This window comes from Ovis canadensis, chromosome 20, assembly GCF_042477335.2.
Source record: "Ovis canadensis isolate MfBH-ARS-UI-01 breed Bighorn chromosome 20, ARS-UI_OviCan_v2, whole genome shotgun sequence".
Classification (NCBI taxonomy): Eukaryota; Metazoa; Chordata; class Mammalia; order Artiodactyla; family Bovidae; genus Ovis; species Ovis canadensis.
Window position 1 is genome coordinate 58,740,080 of NC_091264.1, and position 19,702 is coordinate 58,759,781.

The following is a 19,702-nucleotide window of genomic DNA, read 5'->3' on the forward strand; positions in this document are numbered from 1 at the left end:
GGTATTCTGAGACTTTTTTACATTAATAATTATTGGTAACATATTTCTTGTATATTGATCAGTTTTAGATTATAGCAGTCATCATAAATGTTTATAACATTTTTCTCCTGGTTTATTTGTTCCTGATGGGAAAGACAGTGCAGAAAAGACAGTTAAAAGACCCTATTACTGTAAACTTCGTCCAGTGATGCTGATGGGTCTTAATTTAATACTAGAAACTTCTACCATAGCCATTCTTAAAGTGTAATCTGATTCCCCCAGGTATTCTCTGAGATCCTTGTTCTGGTCCAGAAAAGGAAAATGATTTTCATAATAATACTAAGAAGTCATTTGCCTTTTTCATTGTGTTAACATTTGCACTAATTGTGCAAAAGCAAAATTAGGTATAATAGCTGCTGCCTTAGTATTAATAACAATCGAGGCAAGGGCTCGAGCCTATGTCAGTAGTCACTCTATTTTTTTTTTTTTTTTTTGGTCACAATGAACTCACAAGGAAAGTGGCGGGCGGGGGAGAGGGGAGACTATCTCATGTCCTCGATAAAACAGGAAAATGATTAACTTAGTTAACCTTGACCCTTGACCAGATGTCTTTTTCAATATTACATGTGATAAAATAGGGAGCGTGCATAAAGCACTTTAACAACTATACCCCAGCACATATGCAGTTCTGAGTTGCAAGCTAAAATAGCCTGCTCTTTCATGGAACACCATTTTTCTCTGAAAGACATGTGTGCCCAATCACTCAGTAATGTCCAACTCTTGCAACCCCAGACTGTAACCCACCAGCCTCCTCTGTCCATGGGATTTCCCAGGCAAGAATACTGGAGTGGGTTGCCATTTCCTTCCCCAGGAGAAGCTTCCCAACCCAGAGATCAAACCTGTGTCTCTTGCATGTCCTTCATTGGCAGATGGCTTCTTTACCACAGCACCATCAAGACAGTTGACAATAAACTGTTGTTATTTGAACTATCTTTTTGACAGAATTTTTCTTGAGAGTAAATAAAAAGAGCTTGTCACTTCAAGGAAAATGACAGACATTATTTCTGCCAAAGATAAAAATTTGAGCTTGATAACCTCCTGATGCATAAAGATTTTTCTAATGAGCTCAGTGATATTAATAAATGTGATTTTTAAAAAATATTGTATATTCAATATTTGGAAGCTCAAATATTCACCCAATGAAGCAAAATTTTCCAATGATCGAGTCATTATATGGCAAAATCACACTTGGGCAAAAGATCCATTCAGAAAACATAATTAGTTTCATTAAAATCAGTTATTTTTTGCTAAAAGTTGCACAGTTTATCAGTTATTTTTAAACAAATATCTTAAATTTCTTTCAGTTTTGACTTCACTAAAATTATTTTATTTTAATGTATTGAGTTTCTCATTGCTATTTAACAAAAATTAGTATTTTAAATATTTTCAGTATTAGTTCTAATATTTTAAATATAACCTACATAAACAAAAGCTTTTGAGGAGCGGTTCCTCAAAAAATTTTAAGAGTATGAGGGATTCTGGGCTAAGTCAAAGCCCCTCACCACTATTTGTTATGTCCACTTCTGCTCCTAAGTTGGAAATCAGCCTGGTGAGCACAGGCTGTCAAACTGCACCATCTATTGAAAAACATTTTCCAAATTCCGAAAGATTGCTTGCCTTGGGAAGGTGCTTGGTATAAGATGAAGGGTTGCAGTTTTCCTCCTGTGTCTCACCTGATGTCTCAGGGACAGCTTTGTAGCAAGGGGAATATACCATTGAGGAAAACCTTTCAAAGCTGAGTCTTTCCCTTCCTCATTCCAGATAAATGATATCAATGCACAGCCTATTACCTAATGGGATTGCGGTTTAACTTCCTTTTCTCAGGCCTTTTATGGGAAAGCACTAGAGACAGGGGCAGCCCACAGTGTACAGTGGACTGTTCGAAGAGCGATTCCCACCACCGCACCCTGGCTTTCTCTGCTTTATGAGTTTAAATTTGTACCAGGCACATGTGTTGAAGCAATTTGCAAATGTGGCTTAAGATAAACCTTTGCTGGGGAATGTAAGAGAGTAGAAATGAGGATTGACTCTTCAAAGAGGTGTTACTCATGTGATTGTCTCCTATGGAATGATTAAGAAAAGAAAGACCTGGTTTCCATTGTGAACTGCATTTCATTTCTGAAGAAAGAAAACTGATGAGCAATTATATTGATATTCCACCAACCGTAGAGCATTGGGCAGTCTCATCAGGGAAAAATGTAGAACTATGACTCTTGCAAATAATTTCTATTATGTAAGAACCGAGCCTGCACCCCTTCCTTTTGCTGAGCCATCTCTCCTCCCACCATGACTTTCTAAGACATCTACTCAATGTGTATATCCACAGTTTTTCAGAGTGGAAATGTTTTCCTGAAGAAACTGGGATCAGGTTCAACTGAGAGTGATTGAAAAGTTAGAATAAAATTGGCTTAAATGAGAGGAACATTTGTATAATCTCTTATGCGAATGTGGCTGATCCAGGAATGATGAGACCATCGTAATCAGGGCCCCCAATGCTTTCTACCTTCATGTTCCATTATTCTCATCAGGACTCAGCACCCGCCATCATATCTGTATTCCAGGCAGCAGGAGATACAGAAAACAGGAGGCAGAACAAGGCTACAGCCTTGCCTTTAGTGACACTTCCTAGATATACACACTACTATTTATAGCCCTTGATTCTTTCCTTGAGGATGATGGGGAAAATGGATATTGGAAGGCAGGAAGACTATTTTTCTTCTAGGTGGTCGCGGCTGCTAGCATTCAGAGGTTTTATGATGGAGGGAGAAGAGGAACATAAACTTTCCGCAATGATCAGCAGGTCCGTGTACATTTTAAAATGAGTTTAGGGGAGTGAACAATGATTACAGAGCCTGTCATGTGTATCACAGCAAGAAAAGAGCAAGCATTGAGGTGTCATTCTGAACAAGGTATGTCTTATTTAACTGGCCCCATTCTGTGCCCAGAATTTAACAGCAAATGTTGATTGGGGTTCTTCAGCCAATGTGGGTCCTGCCGTGCATCAGCCTAACTGATTCTGAAACAGTTTCTAAAAGTTGAAGTTTTATACCAACTACTAGAAGATCAATTGAGGATGACTCAGCAGACCCAAGTGAGACATACACTTCTTCAAACAATTGGCCTCTGCACTGTATACATAAATCAAGAAATGAAACAGAGTATTATTCTCACGTAAGCTCTAATTCATCTTCACTGAGGAACTGGGAAACCTTTAGTCAGGCGGATCTGAAGGTGATGCCTTGTTGCAACCCTTGCTGGCACTGTTTCATTTTCGATACCACTTCTGTGTTCACACTAGCAATTGCCTCAGCTCAAGGCTGACTGTAATCAAAGAATCTCAGTATCTCTTCCTAGGAAAGCTACATGTCCCTGCTTTCCCCACAGTTGGCATCAACCAGGTTCTCAGAGGAGGGGCCCTCTCCTAAGACAACACTCAGCCGCCTGAGGATGATATTAGCCAACCCTGGAAAAGGTTTGCTCTTCGTGTGTGTTTTTTGGTAACTCTGACAAATGCTGTCCACCAGCTTCTTCATGCCTCTGATGGTCTCCAAGTCGCGGGCAGCTCTTGTCCAATGATGCGAAATATTCCCTCCTCCACTGCAGCCGCTTGAGTGGGCGGGGTGTGGGCTGGAAGGGGCCTCGGCTTCCTCTAGGGAACCAATGACTCAGGGCTTGAGAAGTGACCCTGCTGGGATCTGAGCTGTTTCCATCATGGTGCAACTGTGGCTTCAGACCCCAGTGAAACCTCTCCATCCTCTCCTACACGCAGTCCCCTATAAAGACAAAATGCCAGGAAATTGACATGGACAGACTGCTATATGTAAAACAGATAACCAACAAGTCCTGCTGGGCAGCACAGGGGACTCTGCTCAATGTTATGTGGCAGCCTGGATGGGAGGGGAGTTTGGGGGAGGATGGATGCTTATATATGTATGGCTGAGTCCCTTTGCCATCTACCTGAAACTATCAGAGCACGGTTAGTTTAGGACTTTCCTCATGGTCCAGCGGTTAAGAATCCACCTGGCAGTGCAAGGGACAGGGGTTGGATCCTTGGTCCGGGAAGACTCCACATGCCAGTGGGGGCAGCTAAGCCTGTATGTCACAACTACAGAAGCCCTCACACCCTAGAGCCTGTACTCTGCATGAAAAGAGAGGCCAAGGAGGTGAGAAGCCAGAGCACCAAAACCAGAGGGTCGCCCCCACTGGCCACAGCCAGAGAAAGTCTGTGCGCAGCAATGAAGACCGGCCCAGCCGAAAATAAACAAACAGATGTATTTTAAAACTTCGAAATAAATAAATGTGAGAATAAAAAAAGAAGCATGGGCTGCCTTTTGTTTGTTTTCTGCAGCACCTTGGTTCTAAAATTGATTTCCATTCATTTGTATTTGAGTACAGCTGCTTGATCTCAGGTAATGTAGTTTGGGGGTCTTAAGTCACTTTCTGGAGTGGAAATGATTTTATGCACCAAGGTTAAAAGTGTAGGAAGCGTCCTTCAAATAGAGCTCTGGTCCCTAGGGTAACAGTGTCTGCATGTTGTCATCATAAAGCCAGGACCAGCCCAGAGCAGCAGGCCATCATGTGGTCCCCTCTTGAAAACTTTGTTATGGCCGGGATAAGCAAAGACACGGAGGCACCGCTCCTTCACACAGGTGACAGTCACATCTCTTGCTTGCTCACTGTCACCGCGGATTTTGAAATACCTCAACATGCCTTCTCGTAAGAGCTTCCATGCATTTCTCAAAATTGTTTACAGGATGTTTTTAGTCTTTTCTTCCAACACAGGAGTCACTTTCTCAGGACTGTTACCTATCTGTCAGCCTCTTTATATTGGTAGAGGATAAAGGCTTTATTTTGAGATTAATGGATATGATGTTGCCCAATGCTTGTTCCAGTTGAGAAATCCTGGGCTAATTAATTAGAAACATACTTGGAATGTAAAGTGAGCTTATTTAGGATAGGAGTTATATAATAAAGCATTGAGAGTTTCACCAGTTTTGTTTTTTTTTTTTTTTTAGTTTTTTCTACAGTCAAATATTTTAGGGGAAAATACACCTATGTATAATTCCTACTTCAAAGGATAGGATCTTTTTTAAAAATTTTATTTCACTGTAGTCTCTTTTTTTGACATGTACACACTGCTTATATTTATTTATTTACTTGCTTATTTGGCTGTGCTAGGTCTTTGCTGCTGCACACGGGCTTTCCCTGGTTTCAGAGAGCAGGGGTTACCCTCCAGTAGCGATGCACAGGCTTCTTATTACAGTGGCTTCTCTCGCTGTGCCGCACAGACTCTAGCGTGTGGCTGTCAGTAACTGTGGCTCAAGAGCCCCGGAGCATGCAGGCTCCAGCAGCTGTGGTGCGCAGTCTTAGTCGCGTCGTGGTATGTGGCATCTTCTGGATTGGGAATCGAACCTGTGTTCTCTGCACCACCAGGGAAGTCCTAGGATCTATCTTTATCATTAAATGTTTGACACAAAAAATATTCACTAGCTGAAAGACATTCTAAGATCACATTTAAATTTGATTATTGACTGGAAAAAAAAATCTGCAGCCTAAGAAAATACTTCTCTTTCTTCTTAAAATGAAAGAATAAGTTCTATTTCTATGGACTCAAGCCAGGATTTATTTTCTATCATTTAGTGTAAAATTAAGAAAAAACTCAGTTATCTCAAAGATTGTGGTTTTTCAGTAGCTCAAGTGTCTGACTCTTTACGACTCCATGGACTGCAGCACACCAGGCTTCCCTGTCCTTCACCATCTCCTGGAGCTCACTTAAACTCATGTCCATTGAGTCAGTGACACCATCCAACTATCTCAAAGATAGACTGCATTTTACAAAGACTGATCCCCCATTATATTTTTAACATCTTGTTTTCAAGAACACAGAAAAGCATATATGACCCCCCCAAATCATCATCTTTTAAAGGTCTGCTTAAAAAGCCAGGATTAAGGATAACTCTCTTATAATATATCCTTGACAACCTAGGAAAACCACGAAGTCTTCCAACGAAGATCTGTGTTATAACATATTATAACTCTGTACTCATTAATATGATAACAACAAGGCATATGTGAAGTCGCTCATTCGTGTCCGACTTTTTGCAACCCCATGGACTGTAGCCTGCAAGGCTCCTCCATCCGTGAGATTCTCCAGGCAAGAGTACTGGAGTGGGTCGCCATTTCTTTCTCCAGGAGATCTTCCCAACCCAGGGATCAAACCCAGGTCTCCCGCATTGCAGGCAGACACTTTACCGTGTGAGCTACCAGGGAAGCTCAAAATGAAAGTGAAGTTGCTCAGTCGACCAACTTGAAGACCTACAAGACCTTTCAGAACTAACACCCAAAAAAGATGTCCTTTTCAAGGCCATCTCTTTAACAAGTGGTGCTGGGAAAACTGGTCAACCACTTGTAAAAGAATGAAACTAGAACACTTTCTAACACCATACACAAAAATAAACTCAAAATAGATTAAAGATCTAAACGTATTTAAAAAAAGAAAAATTAGAAAAAATAAATGTCTTGGAAAAAAAAAGATGTCCTTTTCATTATAGGGAACTGGAATGCAAAAGTAGGAAGTCAAGAAACACCTGGAGTAACAGGCAAATTTGGCCTTGGAATATGAAATGAAGCAGGGCAAAGGCTAATAGAGCATTGCCAAGAGAACACACTGGTCATAGCAAACACCCTCTTCCAACAACACAAGAGAAGACTCTACACAGGGACATCACCAGATGGTCAACACTGAAATCAGATTAATTATATTCTTTGCAGCCAAAAATGGAGAAGCTCTATACAGTCAGCAAAAACAAAACTGGGAGCTGACTGTGGCTCAGATCATGAATTCCTTACTGCCAAATTAAGACTTAAATTGAAGAAAGTAGGGAAAACCACTAGACCATTCAGGTATGACCTAAATCAAATCCCTTATGATTATACAGTAGAAGTGAGAAATAGATTTAAGGGTCTAGATCTGATAGATGAGAGTGCCTGATGAACTATGGAATGAGGTTCATGACATTGTACAGGAGACAGGGATCAAGACCATCCCCATGGAAAAGAAATGCAAAAAAGCAAAATGCCTGTCTGAGGAGGCCTTACAGATACAGTAGAAGTGAGAAATAGATTTAAGGGTCTAGATCTGATAGATAAGAGTGCCTGATGAACTATGGACGGAGGTTCATGACATTGTACAGGAGACAGGGATCAAGACCATCCCCATGGAAAAGAAATGCAAAAAAAGCAAAATGCCTGTCTGAGGAGGCCTTACAGATAGCTGTGAAAAGAGAAGCAAAAAGCAAAGCAGAAAAGGAAAGATATGAGCATCTGAATGCTGAGTTCCAAAGAATAGCAAGAAGAGATAAGAAAGCCTTTCTCAGTAATCAATGCAAAGAAATAGAGGCAAACAATAGAATGGGAAAGACTAGAGATGTCTTCAAGAAAATCAAAGATACCAAGGGAACATTTCATGCAAAGATGGGCTCAATAAAGGACAGAAATGGTGTGGACCTAACAGAAGCAGAAGATATTAAGAAGAGGTGGCAAGAATACATGGAAGAACTGTACAACCAAGATAATCACGATGGTGTGATCACTCACCTAGAGCCAGAGATCCTGGAACGTGAAGTCAAGTGGGCCTTAAAAACATCATTACAAACAAAGCTAGTGGAGGTGACGGAATTCCAGTTGAGCTATTTCAAATCCTGAAAGATGATGCTGTGAAAGTGCTGCACTCAATAGGCCAGCAAATTTGCAAAACTCAGCAGTGGCCACAGGAACGGAAAAGGTCAGTTTTCATTCCAATCCCAAAGAAAGGCAATGCCAAAGAATGCTCAAACTACTGCACAATTGCACTCATCTCACATGCTAGTAAAGTAATCCTCAAAATTCTCCAAGCCAAGCTTCAGCAATACGTGAACTGTGAACTTCTAATGTTCAAGCTGGTTTTAGAAAAGGCAGAGGAACCAGAGATCAAATGGCCAACATCTGCTGGATCATGGAAAAAGCAAGAGAGTTCCAGAAAAACATCTATTTCTGCTTTATTGACTGTGCCAAAGCCTTTGACTGTGTGGATCACAATAAACTGTGGAAAATTCTGAAAGAGATGGGAATACCAGACCACCTGACTTGCCTCTTGAGAAACCTGTATGCAGGTCAGGAAGCAACAGTTTGAACTGGACATGGAACAACAGACTAGCTCCAAATAGGAAAAGGGGTACATCAATGCTGTATATTGTCACCCTGCTTATTTAACTTCTATGCAGAGTACATCATGAGAAACGCTGGACTGGAAGAAACACAAGCTGGAATCAAGATTGCCGGGAGAAGTATCAATCACCTCAGATATGCAGATGATACCACCCTTATGGCAGAAAGTAAAGAGGAGCTAAAAAGCCTCTTGATGAAAGTGAAAGTGGAGAGTGAAAAAGTTGGCTTAAAGCTCAACATTCAGAAAACGAAGATCATGGCATCTGGTCCCATCACTTCATAGGAAATAGATGGGGAAACAGTGGAAACAGTGTCAGACTTTATTTTTTTGGGCTCCAAAATCACTGCAGATGGTGATTGTAGCCATGAAATTAAAAGACTCTTGCTGCTTGGAAGGAAAGTTATGACCAACCTAGATAGCATATTCAAAAGCAGATACGTTACTTTCCCAACCAAGGTCCATCTTGTCAAGGCTATGGTTTTTCCAGTAGTTGTGTATGGATGTGAGAGTTGGAGAGTGAAGAAAGCTGAGCGCCAAAGAATTGATGCTTTTGAATTGTGGTGTTGGAGAAGACTCTTGAGAGTCCCTTGGACTGCAAGGAGATCCAACCAGTCCATCCTAAAGGAGATCAGTCCTGGGTGTTCATTGGAAGGACTGATGATGAGGCTGAAACCCCAATACTTTGGCCACCTCATGCGAAGAGTTGACTCATTGGAAAACACCCTGATGCTGGGAAGGATTGGGGGCAGGAGGAGAAGGGGACGACAGAGGATTAGATAGCTGGATGACATCTCCGACTCAATGCACATTAGTTTGAGTAGACTCCGGAGTTGGTGATGGACAGGGAGGCCTGGCGTGCTCCAATTCATGGAGTCGCAAAGAGTTGGACATTCCTGAGTGACTGAACTGAACTGAGGCATAATGGCAACTTAAATTAAGATTTAAATAAACTAAAATTAAATAAAATGAAACATCAATCCATGGGCTTATGAGCCTCATTTCAAATGCTCAGCAGTCACCTACAACTGGTGGTTGTTGACGGACTACCACATTGCAAAGCACAAATTCCATTTTCAGCATTACACCAAAGTCATTGGACAGTCCTGGTCTGGGGTCTACTCTAGTACAGACTATCTGTTTTTTAAAAAGGGCTCAACAAAGAGACCTCCAGAGTGAGAGCACAGGAAGGAAAAGAGAAGGGGAGAGGCTATGAAACAAACAGGCTCTGCCTTGATGTCACATAGCAACCTTCCAAGGAAAGCCATCTAAAGCAGTGCTTCCTCTTTTTACAGAACTTCTGAAATCACTGCTTGGATTTCCACTGTATGCAAAGGGACTAGGAAGTCATTAATTGTGGGGATTTACCGCCTCTGGAAAAAGAGAGACTCGTGTATGCCCCCAAATCGTCATCACTAGAGGATGCTATCAGACTTCTCTGTGTGCGACTCACTGTGCGACCAAAATTAGCAGCAGATTTAGTTGAGAACAGGAAGAAAACAAGGGCAGGACAGGCTTTCTAAGGAAATGGAGAAGCTGAGGTTCTCCACTCAGAGTTTCCACGGTGATGGTGTGCTCTATTTTAGAATAGCTACCTTTTCGTCAAGTCCATCCCCCTGTTCTACAAATGAGATCACTGAGGCCCCGAGGTGAGGAAACGACTTGCACGAGGATGCTCACACTGTCCCAGGAACAAGACAGGGTCAGGTCTCCTTTCTATAAATATTTTATCCTTCTTACTACTACCTGCTTACCTTATACACCAGTCAGACAGACACTCCAACCCTCCCTTTAAAACAAACACTATGACAAAATAATTGCTTTTTAAAGAAGCTAAAATATGGTTCAGGAAAGTACTGAAATGGTAAGCACTCTAATTGTACAAGCAAGTGTTAGTTAAATATCACTTCCTGGTTTTATTTCTTCATGAAATGATATAAGGTCTGGTTGCTGGCTCAGTTGCTCTCTTACGTGAAGTGAAGATGTTAGTTGCTCAGTTGTGTCTGACTCTTTGTGACTCCAGGGACTGTAGCCCATCAGGCTCCTCCTCCAGGCAAAAATACTGGAGTGAGTACCCATTCCCTTCTCTAGGGGATCTTCCCAACCCAGGGATTGAACTGGGGTCTCCTGCATTGCAGGCAGATTCTTTACCAGCTGAGCCACCAGGGAAGCCCCAGGTGCTCTCTGCCCATCCTCAAAATCCCTCCCCTCTGGACATCTCAGACAGTGGATGGGCACCTGTGGATTCTCTGAGTGCAGAATTTCCTTACCAAAGAAACTTGGGGAATAGGTTACTTCCAGCCCTCTGAGTGAACTTAAACTAAGACTTCAGCTGTTTTAGGGACTTCCCTGGTAGCTGAGCTGGTAAAGAATCCACCTGCAATGCAGGAGAACCTGGTTCAATTCCTGGGTTGGGAAGATCTGCTGAAGAAGGTATAGACTACCCACTCCAGTATTCTTGGGCTTCCCTGGTGGCTCAGCCTGTAAAGAATCTGCCTGCAAGATGGGAGACTTGGGTTCGATCCCTGGGTTGGCAAGATCCCCTGGAGAAGGGAAAGGCTTCCCACTCCAGTGTTCTGGCCTGGAGAATTCCATGGACTGTATGGTGCTTGGGGTCGCAAAGAGTCAGGCACAACTTTTCAGCCGTTCTTGCTTTGATTTAGAGCCCAGAGCCACAGCCCCCTATGAGAGTGGGCTTGAAGTAGACCTTGCCCTTGGTCCTGGTTTGGGGATCAGCAGAACAGTGTTTAAGAGCAGAGACTTTGTGTCCAAAGGGCTTGACCTCAAACCCAAGCTCAGCACTAAGGGCAGTTTGATCATGTAGTGACCTCAGCCTCAACCTACAAAGTTCAAATATCAAGACCCATTTCCCTGCGGTTTTGAAGGGATTAAATTGGTTCCACTATGTAAATAACACAGTATTTTAGTGTCAGAAACATGAAACTCACACCCTGGAAGGTGATGCTGCTGTTACCTGATCCAAGAATTCGCAGACACTCGGGGCTCCCGCTTCCCATCAGCCACCTTTGAGTCAGTGTTCAGACCTCGGCTTCTCTGCCACCAGCTGGGGGAGCATTTCCAGTCTCAGCTCTCAGATTTTGCCACTTTAATAAATGCATCAGACCACAAGGTGGTGCTTTATTCTAATGTTTGATATTAGGAGGATTTTTCCAACCACAAGAAGTGAATAGCAAGGAGCACTCAGCATCATTACTCAGTGTCAACTCTGTAACTCTAAATGCAAACGTCTGGGTGACTGATCCTGTGACTGATCACTGAGGAGCAGAGAGCTCCATGGAGCAACAGGTCCTCCTTGTTCTGCCCCCAACGAGGAGGGAGAAGAGAGCCCCAGCAAAGCTGATGCCTTTCCTGGGTTTCTCTTTCTATAGTGTTATGTAGATTCCTGTCAAACCTACGCACCCACTGTGTGGCTTCCTCAATTTTTATCTTACTCCCTCTCCTGGTGAGCAATGGTTCACAGAGTGCAGTGAGGAGGAGGAGAAGAGGGCGTCTTGGTGACGTCTGCTCTTAGATGGTGAGATGTCCACTTGCTCCTTGTAGAGTATTGACCAAAGCCTCTGGCCACAAGTAGAGATCACTGGGCTCTGTGTGCAAAGCAGCCACCCACCCCTCTTAAGGTATAGCTTGCCAACACATGTGCCACCCCAGTCTCATTCCACAGCAGCAGTTTTGCCCACTGGGTTAACTATATTCAATTGGCAGAGCAGCTTAATGATCTAAAGGACTTTATAACCAATACCCAGTCATTATTAGAGGCCATAGAGAATTAGCAATTCTGAGTCCTAGTCTAGGCTCAGCCACTACCTGGCTGCATGAATTCAGGCAATTTCATGGATTTTGTTCACCTTTAAAATTTTTGTTCACCTAAAATCCAATTTCATGGATTTTGTTCACCAAGAAGGTAGGAAGACCACATGTACATGCTCAGATGCTCAGTTGTGTCCGACTCTTTGCTACCCCAGGAACTGTATCCCTCCAGGCTCCTCTGTCCATGGGATTCTCCAGGCAAGAATACTGGAGTGGGTTGCCTTTTCCTCCCCTAGGGGATCTTCCCAACCCAGGGATCAAACTTGTGTCTCTTACATCTCCTGCACTGGCAGATGGATCCTTTACCACTGAGCCACCTGGGAAGCAGGCAGGTAGACCAGATGGTCTTTATGCCCATCCTGAGGTCAGTGTCCTTTCTCCCTTAGAAGAGGTCGTGCATCTGCTGAAGGTGTGAGTTGCTGCGGAGGCTGGGAAGGCTTTAAGGGGAATCCCAGAGAACACCCAGCAAAGACAGTAAAAGGTGAGAGAAAGGCAGGAAATGGGCAGAGTGAGGAAGGGCTAGGCTTGGAGACTGGAGGATACTGAGAAAAGGGGAGAGAGCTGGGGAAAGAGATCTTGGATCCTGTAAACTTGGGTTAAGCCATCAGGGCAAAGTGAGAGGCTTTTGTGGAAAATGGCTGCTGTAAAGGAAAAAGGTGGTGGTGTGGGGGGAGAGGGGAAAAAAGGTAAAGCGCTTTCTTTGGATCCAGGCAGAGGATTAGCCTGAGGATGGTTTTCTATTATCCCTGATCCTCTGATAACAGCTTTCTAAAGGCTTGTGTAGGCGTCCCTTCACCAAGACCTTTGACCCTTTAATCCTTCTGAAAGCGACCTGCCCTCTCTTTCCCCTAATGAGAACAGAGACAAATAAAAGAAAGTTTGCCAGCAGTCATTCCAAGAACATTCTGTTGATTTTCTCATTCTGCTTTAAGGCTGCACCCAACAACCTTCCATTATAAGATAATGAAAAAAAAAAAAAACCTATCCATGAGTCACAACGGCTATGGTCAATAAGCTGCCTCGCCAAGTCACATCTTCGGCCTGTTCATAGTCTGAGTGAGAGAATCAGGATCTGTTAGGCTCAACTTCATTTTCATAGACTCACTTTCCTTTTAATTAAGAAAGTCATGCATTTTGCTTCGAGAGATATAGCACTTGGTAGAAGGCGCAGGAGATGAAAGACAGCACCAGGCAAGATCGTTACGTTCCACCGCTTACTGAATCTGGAGGAGCGCTGCGTTTGTCCTCGTGAAAGGATCTGACTCAGCTCCTTTGAATTTTATAAGTACTCTGGTCATGTTATTTGAGACTCATCCGACCCTTATTTATTTGTATTAGACATTTTATTGTTTGGGAAAAAAATGAACTCAATTACTACAAGTATGAACAGACATCTGGAAGAGTGATCTAGTCGAGTATTAATGGAGACACTTATTGTGTTACTAAAAGTTATACACATTGTATATATTAAGATATACAATGTATTAAATATATACTGTATATATTAAAAATACATAAAAATTTTAAATATATTTGATGTTATATTCTGAAAGATTATATAAAAACGGTGAAGAACTGCTCTCTCTTGGAGAAAATGTTGGGATTTTAACCTTTCTCTCTTTAGTTCAAATGCTAATGCATTCTTTGTGGTTGTAAGTCTATGAATTTTTTGGAAAAACTTGTTTCGATCCAAATTCATCACTGAATACATCAGAATTTTGTGAGAGATAAAAACTTACCAAAAAGAAGGGTTTACCATTGGTGTGTATGTGATGTCTCTAAGCAAAAATTAAATGAATAAATCAGATGAGAATATTAGTCCACAAAGCCAGGGTCAGGGTTACAGTGTCTTTAAATTTCACCCATTCCCTTTCTGTTTAATAAAATAAATTTATAGCTTTAACCTATGACTCCACAGATAGCCAGTGTTTTCTTTTGCAATGGTTGTCGAATAAGCCCCTGAAATATTTTCATTTTGCTTCTGTTCAGAGCAAAACCCTGGAAGGATCTAGAAATCAAATTATAGGCTAGTTTGAGTAGGAGAAAAAAAAAATCATTTTTAATAGTCAGGCTGGAGCAACAAGAGCCTATGGGAACCACAGCAGCACATGTTTTGGGGGGATTTCAGGATATGACTTTTCCATTAGTTTTTAGATTTTTAAATCAGTGATTTTTGTCATGTTCTGTTAAATATGGATTTCACTTTTGATTTATCAAAATTGGAGTTTTGATGCATCACTGGTCCTTGAAGTGAAAGTGCCAGTCAGAGAAGGTGGCTCCCTGAAGCCCTTGCACCCCGCTGTGGGCAAGTGTGTTCCCATCAACCCCTCCCTCAGGAACCCAGTACAAGCAGGAGGGCCAGGGTTTGATGGCTGCGAGTTCAAAGCAGCTTCTGGGCCACATAATCTCATGGCTTACTGTTGAGTTATAGATCTATTTTTTATTAAAGTATAATTGTATGTGCAGGGTGACAGTGCTCACATTTTATGTGCAAGCCATTTTTCACACAAGGAGGTCTGCAGATAGATTGCTGGAGGTGCAAGGAATTCTGTTTCTCCACCTTAGGCTATGAGCTACTGTCCAGGTACCATATCTCTCATAAATTATTTTCAACAGTCTCGGGTCTCCAAAAGATGCTCCGTTCCCTCCTTACACCCTTTTCCCTGCCATCTGGAAAAGGCCCCCAACACTTAATAGGAACAGACACAGGCAAATCCACCTACTTGCTGAAATGTATTTGTAGCCCCCAGATCAATACTCACAGCACTTTCACGATGATTTATGAACACGTGCCGGATGAGGAAGCATATGAATTACCAACAGGCATGTTCCCAGCTTCTTATTTCAGCTCTCATGCTAATAAAGTCTCCTCTCTGCTGTCTCCTTGGGGCCACATTTTTTGCATTTCTGTGCTCTTTGGAGTGGCCCCCAACTCCACCTTGCAATGCAGGAGACACAGTTTGGATCCCTGGCCCAGGAAGATCCCACATGCTGCAAAGCAGCTGAGCCCGCAACTACTGCGCCTATGCTCTAGAGCCCAAGAGCCGCGACTATTGAGCCCGTGTGCTACAGCTGCCGAGGCTCCTGTGCCTAGAGCCTGCGCTCTGCAACAAGAGCAGCCACTGCAAAGAGACGCCCACGCACCCCAACTAGAAAGTAGCTCCGCTGCCACCACTAGAGAAGGCTCACGTGCAATAACAAAGACCCCCCACCTGCCAAAAAATAATAATAATAATAATAATACTAAAATGGCCCCCAAACATAGTGCCCAAACTTAGTGTCTCAAGCACAGCGGCTGTGTGAAATGCCTTACGGAGAAAATCTGCATGTTCCATAAGCTCCATTCAGGTGTGAAGTCTAGCATTATTGGCTGTGAATTCAACGCTAATGCATCAGTGTGATACATAACATTAAGTGCATTTCAGCAAAAACACACAGACTGTAAAATAGGCGAGGTGGATCAGAAGATTCTCATCCCTCCTATCACCCTTCTTTAAACAACAGCGCTTTGACATGTACACAGGCTTCAGTGAAAATGGATAACCAACAAAGAGCAACTACCTAGCCCAGGCTCTGCTCAATACTACGTAACGACCTAAATGGGGAAAGAATTTGAAAAAGAGTAGCTACATGAGATACGTGTGTAACCGAATCACTTTGTTGTACACTGAAACGAATACAACTTTCTAATCACCTATCAGTTCAGTTCGGTTCAGTTCAGTCGCTCAGTCGTGTCCGACTCTTTCTGACCTCATGAATCACAGCACGCCAGGCCTCCCTGTCTATCACCAACTCCAGGAGTTCACTCAGACTCACGTCCATCGAGTCGGTGATTCCATCCAGCCATCTCATCCTCGGTTGTCCCCTTCTCCTCCTGCCCCCAATCCCTCCCAGCATCAGAGTCTTTTCCAATGAGTCAACTCTTCACATGAGGTGGCCAAAGTACGCTCAGCCTTCTTCACAGTCCAACTCTCACATCCATACACTCCAGTATAAAATAAAGAGGTAAAAAGTTAAAATAAAGTAGAAAAGAAAACAACAGCAAAACCTCCAAAACACACATAAAATGAGGCTAGATGTTGGTCGACTGATGCAAATGTCACCAGCGGCTCATAGGAACCCAACCTTTATTTCCTCTGGGAGCACTGGTTCTGTCTTCATCAATTCTATGTGCAAACAGCAACTCTGTAGTTGCTCTGTACCTCCAATAACAAGAATCAGTTGTAACTGCTATTGCTGTCTTTTCTGTTTCCCAAAACGCATATGCCTACTTTTTTTTTCAGAAAGGAAATTGGAAACGAAACAATTCAGAGAAGAGAAATGAACACTTTATAAAGAGAAAAAATGAATCCTAGGGTAAACTTTCAAAGGAACTGGGGTTCGCTGAGGTCACAGAAGAAATGCGCTTAAGATCCTTTCCAATCTCCCTTCCAACAGAGGGCCAAAGAAGGGAGAGATGGACCCACACTCACGCAGATAAGACGGAGCTGGAACCCGGGGGAACATTTTACCGGTCGGGGTCATGAAACTTCAGAACACAGAGTTCCTCCCCTAGACAACCTCCAGAGAAGAAGAGAAAACTGATATTCACAAAACTGCTCAACTGCATTCGAAAGTCCCAAATCAGGCACTCAGACTGGCTTTTTACAGCTCTGGGATCCTATGAATAGCATTCACTTGTGAGGGGCCCCTGCTAAGCTGAGAGGCGAGGTCTGTGATTATGGAATGTTTTTACCCAGAACAGAATTCACTCGAATGAATAAGCCTGTATAGGGTTTAAAGCTAGGCCACTGGCCATACTCTGACCAATATTTTCCAGGCTGCATTTTCTGGAAAGTGAGGCTGTATTTCACATGTGTGTGTGTGTGTGTGTGTGTGTGTGTGTGTGTGTGTGGTGTGTGTGTGTGATGTGTGTGCGTGTGTGTGTGTGTGCAATTAGTGGTTTGTCTTTCTTATATTCACATTTTAAATTTATGTAAGGACATATTAGTCAGCATTTTGCCTTTTCTCTATGGGATTTATGATCACATAGATAACAGTTTAAAACTACCTGATCTTGGGTAAGTTATTTGACCTCCCTTCCTTCTGTTTTCTCATCTGTGAAACAGACATCCCCATGTCTGCCTCACCAGGTCCATTAGAAGATTTTCTAGTTTAAGTGGCTCTTTCTCCCTCCAGCTGGCCCCAAAGCCCATTTTCTCACCAGTAAACTGTAGGTTCCACCAGGATGGATACCTTATCAATGTGAGCCTCCCCCTTAAGCAGGAGCTCAAGAAGGGCCTGCTGAATAAAGTTCTGTTGGAGCATCATTCTCAAGTTTAATTCCTTCAAAAAGTCATCACTGCTCACAGAATGAAGCTCAAATTCTCACAGGGTCAGAAAAGCTGCTTGTGAATCCGCTTGCGCTTATTAAAGACAGGTGATCAGTTCCGATCATCCTCCTCCCCACTCCCAAGGCTACTGGACCAGCTGGGCAAGTGGCCTGGACACGGGGAAGACGGAGTGCACGGTGGAGAGACTCGATCATGCTGGAGGAAAACTCCCTTTTTTCTCGTTGGTTGGCCTCATGCACCTTGTGATGACATTGCTTTCTGTTTCGTCCTGAAGCCACAGTGGACAGAGCAGCCGCTCTGAATGCCAGGCGCGAGGTCCGCGAAGTCCGCGGTTTCACCGGATGCTCTGAGCAGCCTTGCCTCCAAGTCTTTAAACCAACTGCTGTTTCTTTCTTGGGCTCCACACCATTTCCCTGGAGGATTCAGCGTAAATACCACTTCTTCCGCAAAGCCTCCCTGACCCCAGGAATAGAGTTCATGGTCCCTAACTCTCCACGCTTGCCTCTCGCCTAGGGCCCAGTCATTTCCTTGCTCAGATATTTAGCAATTATTTATTAAGTGCCTGCTGGCAAGAGGCCAGTTCAGTGAGTCTGCAGGAGGGACTCGAGTCCTGCCTCTTGGACTGACGGTAGATCCGGGGAGGTAGGCATTAAATACAAAGAGTTTGGTTTTAATTTTGAGGAGACCCCACCCTGCTGTACCCACTCCAGTGTTCTTGCCTGGAGAATCCCAGGGACGGGGGAGCCTGGTGGGCTGCTGTCTATGGGGTTGCACAGAGTCGGACACGACTGAAGTGACTTAGCAGCAGCAGCAGCAGCACCCTGCTGTGAAAGTGTCTATTAAACTGGAATAACATCACACTTCTCAGACTGCGTGGTAACTGCCTGATTTCTTGTGTATCCCTTTAGGAGATGACAGGGTCTGTGAGCTCTAAATTTCAGTTTTTCTCAGAGCTGTAGCCCCAGACCTGAGCGCAACACACTATATGCATTTAAGACACTATAAATGCTGTCACGGATGCTGTTCAGTTCCTAAGTCGGGTCTGACTCTTTGTGACCCCATGGGCTGCAGCACACCAGGCTTCCCTTTTCTTCACCATCTCCCTAAGTTTGCTCAAACTCACATCGGCTGAGTCAATGAGGCCATTCAACCATCTTGTCTTCTGCCACCCCCTTCTCCTCCTGCCCTCAATCTTCCCCAGCATCAGGGTCTTTTCCATCGAGTTGACTCTTCGCATCAGGTGGCCAAAGTATTGGAGCTTCAGCTTCAGCGTCAGTCCTTCCAATGAAGATTCAGGATTGATTTCCTTTAGGATGGACTGGCTTGATCTCCTTGCATACCAGTAGCCATGTTGCTGTCTGGAAACTGCTTCTAGAAGGCTCTGCGATTGCTCACTTGTCCAACACAGGATTTGGAGCATGCCTGTCCACAATCTTCATGTGTCCCTGAATAGATAGACATAAGGGGCACAGATGTCAAAAAGGTTCCGTGAAGCTCAGCTCAGGGCATTTGCTTTTAGCGTGTCTCCCTGGCCCCTCCCCGGGCCCCCTGGCACCCACAGAGCTGGCACCACGTGTGCTTTGCCTGAAGCCCATTCATACCAGTGTGCCACCTCTCTCCGGCAGCTGCAGTTTTAGCTTTCCTTTCAGTGTCTAGCATGAAAACTTGTGTGCTCTGTAAAAGGAATTTCAGATTAATTGGGAAAAGTTAGTGGAAACTGAAATACAAGGTCCCCCACGGACATGTGAACCTCAAGCCTACTAGCGTTTAGGTTGTAATTTGGTGACAAAACTGACTTGGGTTGCTTACATTCCTTTGCGTGACTTGAATACCACAAAAAATACCACTTTGACATGAAAAGAATGCGAGAGCCTGGAGGCAATATTGGTTTAGCCATTTCCAAGGTAATGGAGATGTGATGGCTTGGGAGTCATGAGCCGCAGGTGCTGGAGAACAGCTGGCTTAGCGCCTCCCCATCAGCCTTCACCCCCCCCTCCCCTCCTGCTCCCCTAGTTCCCAAACACCCCAGGCTCCAGGGCCCAGGACCCCTGCGCCATCTGTTCCGTGTCCCCATCTTTGTGTCTGAGTCTCACCTTCCCTCCTGCGCTCAGCCTGTGTGCGTCATGGCCCCAGCCAGGCTGCTGAGAACTCTCTCTGGATTCCCAGGTCCCTGGGCAGCATGGACTCTTAGGGATGGGTGGAGTCAGTGTGTTGTCTGGAGTCATGTGCAAGAACGTGGGTGCAGGGGGAGGACAAGAGTGGACGCAAGTTCCTTGGCTCTGGGTCACAAGGAAGAGCA

General features: G+C 43.8%; 1 long non-coding RNA gene across 4 annotated transcripts in view; it reads right to left on the reverse strand.

The window, feature by feature from the left end:
- Positions 1-1,257: 1,257 nt before the first annotated feature.
- The window catches only part of LOC138425309 (uncharacterized), a 37,824-nt gene continuing 19,379 nt past the window's right edge, over positions 1,258-19,702 (reverse strand). For 2 of the 4 annotated variants that reach the window (XR_011251157.1, XR_011251158.1), the window contains 2 exons: positions 19,005-19,077; positions 16,377-18,848 (listed from right to left, as the gene is read on the reverse strand). This is a non-coding gene — a long non-coding RNA (uncharacterized lncRNA). Of the gene's footprint in view, positions 3,813-16,376; positions 18,849-19,004; positions 19,078-19,702 lie in introns of those variants that run through there. The other 2 variants (XR_011251159.1, XR_011251160.1) reach the window with 2 other exon arrangements.